This window comes from Drosophila arizonae, chromosome X (assembly GCF_054131065.1).
Source record: "Drosophila arizonae isolate 15081-1271.41 chromosome X, UAZ_ARI_1.0, whole genome shotgun sequence".
Classification (NCBI taxonomy): Eukaryota; Metazoa; Arthropoda; class Insecta; order Diptera; family Drosophilidae; genus Drosophila; species Drosophila arizonae.
In genome coordinates this window covers 35,388,370-35,396,642 of record NC_142927.1, presented here as the reverse complement: position 1 = coordinate 35,396,642, position 8,273 = coordinate 35,388,370, and the positions used below count along the sequence as shown (strand labels likewise).

Here is an 8,273-nt window from a genome sequence, read left to right as displayed (position 1 = left end):
GTCGATTTAGCCCTGTCCGTCTGTCTGTCTGTCCGTCTGTCCGTCTGTCCGTCCGTCCGTCTGTCCGTCTGTCCGTCTGTCCGTATGTTTGAACGCGTCGATTTCCGAAGATATAAGAGCTAGAGACTTGAATTTTTTTTTTAAATGACCGTATATACAGCGCGGACGTCGAGTTTGCTTTTAAAATTCGATAAATCATCCCGTTATGTTTTTATCGAGTAAAAACATTCAAGTTCAAATCAGGTGCCTCTATAGCTAATTGTGAATGATTTTTCTTTTTTCAAATTTCTCAAATATTCAATATAATATGTAGATCATATGCTGAAAGTTTCATTAAATTCCGTTCAGTCAAAAATTAATAAAAAATAATCAAATATTTGGCCAATTAACAAACGCACGTGCAGCAGCTACAACAAAAACATTCGTTGAATCACATCAGCTGTTAGTTTCGTTTAGTTTTGGTAGATGGCGCTGCAGCAGTGAATCTATTTGAGTTTTGCCAGCGCCACCAGCAGGAGTGGGGTGGCCTAGTGTGTTAGGTGCATGACGCTCGATCAAGAAGTCGCGGTTCGAATCCCGATCGGTGCAACACTGATGTTTTTTTTTTTTAATTGTTTCAAAATATTTTTATATTTTCATAAATACGTTTTCTATTTAATTTATATTTTTAAATACACCGAAATTGAAATTTTAACTATACTTTATGTGCGTTTTTAATAGTTTGGTTATTCTAGCAGATTCTTAGAATCACATCAGCAGTTAGTTTCATTTAGTTTTGGTAGATGGCGCTGCAGCAGTGAATCTATTTGAGTTTTGCCAGCGTCAATAGCAGGAGTGAGGTGGCCTAGTGTGTTAGCAGCATGACGCTCGACCGAGGAGTCGCGGTTCGAATCCCGGTCGATGCAACTGATGTTAATTTTTTTTAATTATTTCAAAATATTTTTATATTTTATTAAATGAGTTTGGTATTTTATTTATATTTTTAAATACATCGAAAGTGAAATTTCAGCCATACTAAATGAGCATTTTTATTTGTTGGGTTCAGGGTAGTATCTAGTCGAGCACTCTCGACTAGAGTTTTCTTACTTGTTTTCTTTTACGTTTTTCTCTTTGCCTATTGCACGCAGCTTCTTGGTTTTTTTTTTTTTTTAATTAATTATCATCATATGAGATGTCTCTCATACCAAAAAAAAGCGCGAGTGAAAACCCGTTATGTTTTATTTTCTATTCTTTTCTATTTTCGCAAAAAATGTGTGCACTTATTTTGCGTCATCAGATTAGCGCCCCCAAATGCAATTGTAATTATCTTGCTTATTTTGGCAATTACACTCACCAAATTTTTTGTGAAGCTCAAAGTATTCAATATATTTATAGTATGGGTAAAGAAAAAGTTTTATCTTTGAAGATTGAGGCATACTTTGAGTCTAGACTATGTAACCATAAAATTGCTGAAAAAACAGGAAAAAAACAGAAAACTAAGTGGCAATTTTCTTACAAATAGGGAAAACTATGGAAAAAACTATATAAGCGGCAATAATCAAGAGATTTCAGAAGGAAATAGAAGAGCATTAGTTCGAGAAGCTTCGAATTCCCATGAATCGACCACCAAGATTAGGGATAAAATCGGTGTTAAGACGAGCTTATCAACGGTCCAAAGAGCAATAAGGAAAGTTAATTACCTAAAGAAACAGAATGTAAAAAAAAAGACACCAGTCGATATGCTGAGAAAAGAAATACGCATTAATTTTGGCCGGGCGAACATGACGTGGTCTATCCAATGGCAGCATGTTGGCTTTTCTGATGAGAAAAATTGAACTTGGAAGGAACTGATGGCTAAATTTATTATATTCATGACCTGCGCATAGAAGAACATTATTTGGAATGGTGGCTAAGCTCTTGCGGCAGGGGGGTGGTGTGGTATTGATGTAGGGTGCAATATCTTACTACAGCGCTTGTAAGCTTCAATTTTTGACATCGCGCATGAACGCATAGGACTATAACACCGTGTTTAAAACTGCTGTTCCGCATTTCTATAACCTGTCTGAAAACCGGCATTAGATTTCCCAGCATGATAATGCTCCAAATCCAAATCCAAATCCAAATCCCTGAAGTCCTGGATTCAGGGCCAAAAAATTGATCTCATGGAGTGGCCACCATACTCACTCGACCTTAATATCATTGGAAACGTCTGGGGATGGTTGGTCAGGAAGTATATGAGTCCGGAAAGCATTATAGTGCAAAGACAGAGTTAATCGAAGGTACTGAACACGCTTGGCCAACCATATCCTTGAATAATATTGAACAACTTTATAATTCCACTCCTAATCGAATTTTTGAAGTAATTTCAAACAAAAAACGGCACTACGCACTACTAATATTACTTAAAAATAATAATAGCTTAAAATACGGTGTTATTTTTGGTCATTAACTTAAATATAATGAATTTAGCGCAGGGGGCGCTAATCTGATGACCAAATTTTTGTTACATGTTTTTCGTACATTTTACAAAAAAAATTATTTAAAAATAATCCTTATTGTTACAGTAGCCATTCTTTTTGTATTTTAAAGATAAATAAATGGAGTATAATGTAAAAAAATTTCAAATATGGAGCTCTGATATTTTAGATTTTATTTAGCTTTGAGGTTGAGTGTAAAGGGGGGCGCTAACCTGATGACGCGCAGTGTATATAAATGTACTTATGTACATACCTATGTATGTTCATACATAGTACATCTGTGTAAAGTGGTTATGACAGTCCGTAAGACCGACCAAATGCAAATGCTGGGCTTTAAAATTGCTACAAGCAGCAAGAGTAACGCACGCAGGTCACAAATGCTCATACATGTGGCAAGGGACTACAAGTGTGTGTGTGCATGCCCGTCGCGAGATCCTATTCTTTATGCGCCTCAACGCATTCATACCCTTCCCATAAATATATATCGATACGCTAACATTTTGTTTGCATGAATGTCGAAAACGATTTTAAGATTTCGGTACACTCTTTACTCAAAAGAAAAGAGGTGGGACCGTCGCGAAGAAATTTCAATTTTTGTGCGCTGCTGAGCTTCATGATTTGAGAGCCCACAGAGAGAGAGAGTTAGAGAGAGAGAGGGAGAGTAAGACAAAAAACGCAAAGCATTTCGTTTGCGCGCTTAGAGTGCACTGATTTCATTACCCGAGCCAGCCAATACCAAGCCGAGCGAAGTTGGCCGGGACCTGCTAGACAGATGTTGCGGCGTGGAAAAACGTTGCTCTACATGTCTAGTCTATGTGTTGTTTGGTCAGTGGTTTGACTTAATAACTGCCTGCAAACGTCTCTTCATGCTACTTATTAGCCTTGACGTTTCAAAAGTAGTGATTTTCGCCCACTCAGCGCGTAGGGCCTCTTTTAGAGAATTCTTCGAAGTTATTCGGTGAGATTGGATCTTCCTTTCCAACAGGTGCCATACGTGCTCAATGGGATTCAAATCCGGTGATTGGGGATTGCACAAGATATGACGAATGTTTTGGGTCATTATCTTGTTGAAAGTGCCAATCGGTGCCACTGAGACCTAGTTTTTGAAGACTTGGACTTAAAATCTCTTTGAGAATGTTTGTCCATAGGGTCATCAATAAATACCAAGTTTCCAGCTTCAGAAGCAGCAAAACACCCCCAAACCATCACATTGCCTCCACCGTGCTTAATAGTTTTGAGCAAGCTATTTTCCTGAAGCTCCTTCATAGGTTACCGCCAAATTTTTTGCGCTCCATCAGACCCAAAGGGATTAAATTTAGATTCTTCACTATAATAATTGTGTTCCAAAATGAATCCGGCTGATTTATGTGTTGTTTAGCGAACTATAGCCTCCTTTTCTTGTTCACCTTCGAAATAAAAGGCTTGCGCCTAGGAACACGACCATGATACCCGGCATTATGCAGGGTATTTCGAACAGTTTGTGGGGTGAAATTACTGTCAAAAGATCCCTGTAGGCTCTCGCATAATTTCACAGCCGAAGTATGTGGATTTTGGGCAACTGTGAACACCACAATCCGTTCCTGGCATTCTGTTAATATTTTAGACCGGCCTGATCTGCGTACTGGAGCTATTTTTTCCGTTTGTGTGTAATGCATAATAATATTTCTCACACTAGACCATGATCTGTCTACAAGAGTGCCAATTTCACGATAAGATTTATTCTCTTAATACAGTTTAATGATTAATTTCCGTATTTCCAAAGAAATTTCTGCACCTCTAGCCATTTTTCTCTTGCTCTCTTAAATTTTCGATTAGAATTTATTGCAAAAACGTGCAACAACCAAAACGAAGCGATGTGTAAAAGGAATGAAAAATAACGGTAGTTTACGGTTGTAGCAACGAAAGCATAAGCTAGAACATAGTGTGTGCCAATACTTTTTTGACGAAAATTCGTGCCTATATTTATATTTTAGTTCTGTGCAAGTGAACCAAACAAGAAATTTAATTTGTATACCCTGAACCCATTTTCAAAGGGAAATCAGGGTATAATGGTTTTGTTGAAATGTATGTAACAGGGAGAAGGAGGCGTGGCAGACCCCACAAAGTATATATATTCTTGATCAGGGTGACGCGCTGAGTTGATTTGGCCTGTCCGTCTGTCCGTCCGTCCGTCTGTCCGTATGTTTGAACGCGTCGATCTCAGAAGATATAAGAGCTAGAGACTTGAAATTTGTTTCCTAGGTCCGTGTAACCAGTAATAAATTTATATCTCCTACATCTTTATAGCTAGAGTCTCCAAATTTTAAATGTATACTTATATGCATTTTATACAATTTCGTTTTTTGTCAAAATTCACCCCTCACCGTCACATTTGTAATAGGCGTATTTCAAATATTAGAGACTTGTGCTTTGGCAAATACATGCATATCCATGTTATAATCATAATCTGTTTCATGAAGAAACTACAACCACAAGAAAAGTTATTGAACAATTAAGTTCCTTTAGTAAGCCACCACTGCAACCAATGCGTGTTTATGCGTGTGTGTGTATGCCTGTGTGTGTATGCGTGTGTGTGTGTGTGCGTGTGTGTGTCTTGTGTATATATACCCTGAACCCATTTTCAATGGGAAATCAGGGTATAATGGTTTTGTTGAAATGTATGTAACAGGCAGAAGGAGGCGTGGCAGACCCCACAAAGTATACATATTCTTGATCAGGGCGACGAGCTGAGTTGATTTGGCCCTGTCCGTCTGTCTGTCTGTCCGTCTGTCCGTCCGTCCGTCTGCCCGTCTGTCCGTATGTATGAACGCGTCGATTTCAGAAGATATAAGAGCTAGAGACTTCAAATTTTTTTTCAAAATGTCCGTAATTGCAGCGCGCATATCAAGTTTATCATTAAAAATCGATAACTCATCCCGATCTTTTTTTATCGATAAAAAACCTTATCGAAAACCAGTTATAAAATTATATCTTCTACACCTTTATTGCTAGAGTCTCCAAACTTTTAATGTATGCTTATATGAAATTTATTCAATTTCGGTTTTTGTTAAAATTTACCCCCCACCCTTAAATTCACCCCCTCACCCACACTTTTGTAAAAAGCGTATTTCAAATACTAGAGACTTGTGCTTTGGCAATTACATGCATATCCATGTTGTTATCATAATCTAAGTTTCATGAAGATCGCAGGTCCACGAAAAAAGTTAAGTTAAACAATTAAGTTATCATAGTAAGCGCACACTGCAGCCCATGCGTGTTTATGCTTGTGTGTGTATATGTATGTAAATGTTTGTGTATGTTTGTGTGTGTGTGTGTGTGTGTGTGTGTGTGTGTGTGTGTGTGTGTGTGTGTGTGTGTGTGTGTGTGTGTGTGTGTGTGTGCGTGTGTGGGTGTGTGTATGTATGCCTGTGTGTGTGTGTGTGTGTGTGTGTGTGTATGTGTGTGTATGTATGCCTGTGTGTGCGTGCGTGCGTGTGTGTGTGTGTGTGTGTGTGTGTGTGTGTGTGTGTGTGTGTGTGTGTGTGTGTGTGTGTGTGTGTGTGTGTGTGTGTGTGTGTGTGCGTGTTTCTTGTGTAAGCTGAAAGACGCGAAAAATTATTGAAATAGCTAACACTCCAGGGGTTCAGGGGATCTCGTAGTCGAGCAATCTCGACTAGAGCTTTCCTACTTGTTTTTTATCGAAACGCTGAAAACCGGGACAATTTCGTGTCAGGTCGGGATACCGGGACATTACCTCCAGAAGCGGGACATGTCCCGGAATTCCAGGACGGATGGTCACCCTATTTATACTCTAAAGAATGCATATTACGATTGTGCGATTTTTAGTGACGCAAACTGTGTTTTATTAGCACCCAAAGAAAAAAGTTGCTTTACGAAAACATTATATACAGTGTAAATACATACATTTGTACATATGTATGTATATAATTTGAAGATCCCAGCTTTTGTCCAAAACGATTTCACTGCGTTTATTTGAATTGGCAGGCCCTCAGGGGAACACATGGACACGATTAGATAGACTCAGCTTAGATTAAAAAAAAAACACATACACATATATGTACATTAATAAATTTGAACGGGATTGCCACGCCTCCCTTTGGTATTTGTATACATTTGCACAAAAACACTTTGAATATATATTTTGAATGGGTTGAACGAATAAATATAACTCAATTGTAGACCATAATAACCAAAATTTATATACATATGTGTATACATAAGGTTGATATTGCTTAATTGAAAACAAATGTAAGCTCCAAGTTTTTTTAAGTACTCACAATTATGAGATTAAGCAAACATTAAGTATACGAACTTTAAATATATATACAGACAACTAAAATTTTATCTTAGAGTGCATCCAGAAAAAAAATTTGATTTGTAAAAATGTATTATATCAATTACAAAATATAAATCAAATAAAAACGTTGCAAAAAATTAATTTACATACATATAGATACGTATAATAATTGCAAATCAATGATGATTTTCGATTAAAAAAAAATTGAAGTAACCGAGTAACCAAATATAAGCAAGATAGCGTCACTATTTAACTAACGAACAATAACACCACTGACCAAAGAACACATATATGAGACATGTAGAACAAACTTTTTCACCACCGAAAAAATGTGCATTAGGTACTACGACTGACCAGAGACACTAACCAGAAAACACATAGTGGAATGCTTTTTGCACGCTTTTTCTGAGGCTTTAACACCCCAGACAGCTTTGGATTCGCTCGGCTCCTTACTGTTAGGTTCGAGCTACGAAAATATACGAACGCACAATCATTTCGCTTCATGCGCTCGACCGAGATGGTCAAATGTTGAACAAAAGATCCCTCTATGCTCAATGTTTCCCTTGCTCTCTATCTCACAATGCTCTCTGCTCTCTCGAATGTGTATATGTATGTATGCATGTGAGGCTCACATTGTGAGCACAAGCAGCAGCTCACGAAAATTGAAATTTCGTCGCAGCGAGAACCCATGCCTTCCCTTCTGTGTGAAGAGTATACCGAACTTTTCAAACCGTTTGCCAAGCTCCTACAAAATATTTGCGATTTCGTTATTATTTGTGGGAAGGGTATGAAAGCGTTGGTGCTCATAATGAAAATGGTTTCGCGACGAGCGTGCACGCACACACTCTCTCTTGCTATAAGTGCTATGAGCATTTGTGGCCTGTGTGCGTAACTCTTGCTGCCTGAGCAAATTGTAATTCCCAAAATATACCGTTGATTGGCCTTTGAGTAATCACATACATTTGTATACATATGTATGTATGTGTATGTATGTATGAGATGGGATGACAATTGTCTGGCGATTTACTAGTTTGTCAATTTTGCATGGTTTTAATTGTAGAGTGACTGTCAAATGAGCCTTCATGACTTACATCAGTAATTTTGGCAATAATGAGTACATCTTGAGTTAGTATGACATGTCTATGTCCCCTTAATGTTACCATAGCATTTAACAAACTTATTAATATCTACGATCATCTCTTCGGTTGAAAATGTTTTCAAACTAATTTTAATTATATATAATTACTGTATTTTATCGATATATGCATTTATAAACATGAATTTGTATAATAATATACATATGTATGTACATATGTACATCTGTATAAAGTGGATATGACAGTCTGTAAGACCGACCAACGACCAATTTGCGGCTTTACAATTTTCACAGGCCACAAATAGTGACACATGTTTCCAGAGACTGCAAGTGTGTGTGTGCTTGCCCGTCGCGAATTCATATTCTTTATGCGTATCAACGCTTTCATACCCATCCCACGAATATCCATCGAAACGCTACATTT

The 8,273-nt window shown here is 37.7% G+C and overlaps 1 protein-coding gene across 3 annotated transcripts in view; it reads right to left on the bottom strand.

Moving 5' to 3' along the window:
• The window catches only part of Stim (stromal interaction molecule), a 181,253-nt gene extending 174,206 nt beyond the window's left edge, over positions 1 to 7,047 (bottom strand). The window contains exon 1 of one of the 3 annotated variants that reach the window (XM_089474772.1): positions 6,904 to 7,047. The gene's annotated coding sequence lies outside the window, so the exon portion shown is untranslated. The other 2 variants (XM_089474771.1, XM_089474773.1) reach the window with 2 other exon arrangements.
• Positions 7,048 to 8,273: the final 1,226 nt, after the last annotated feature.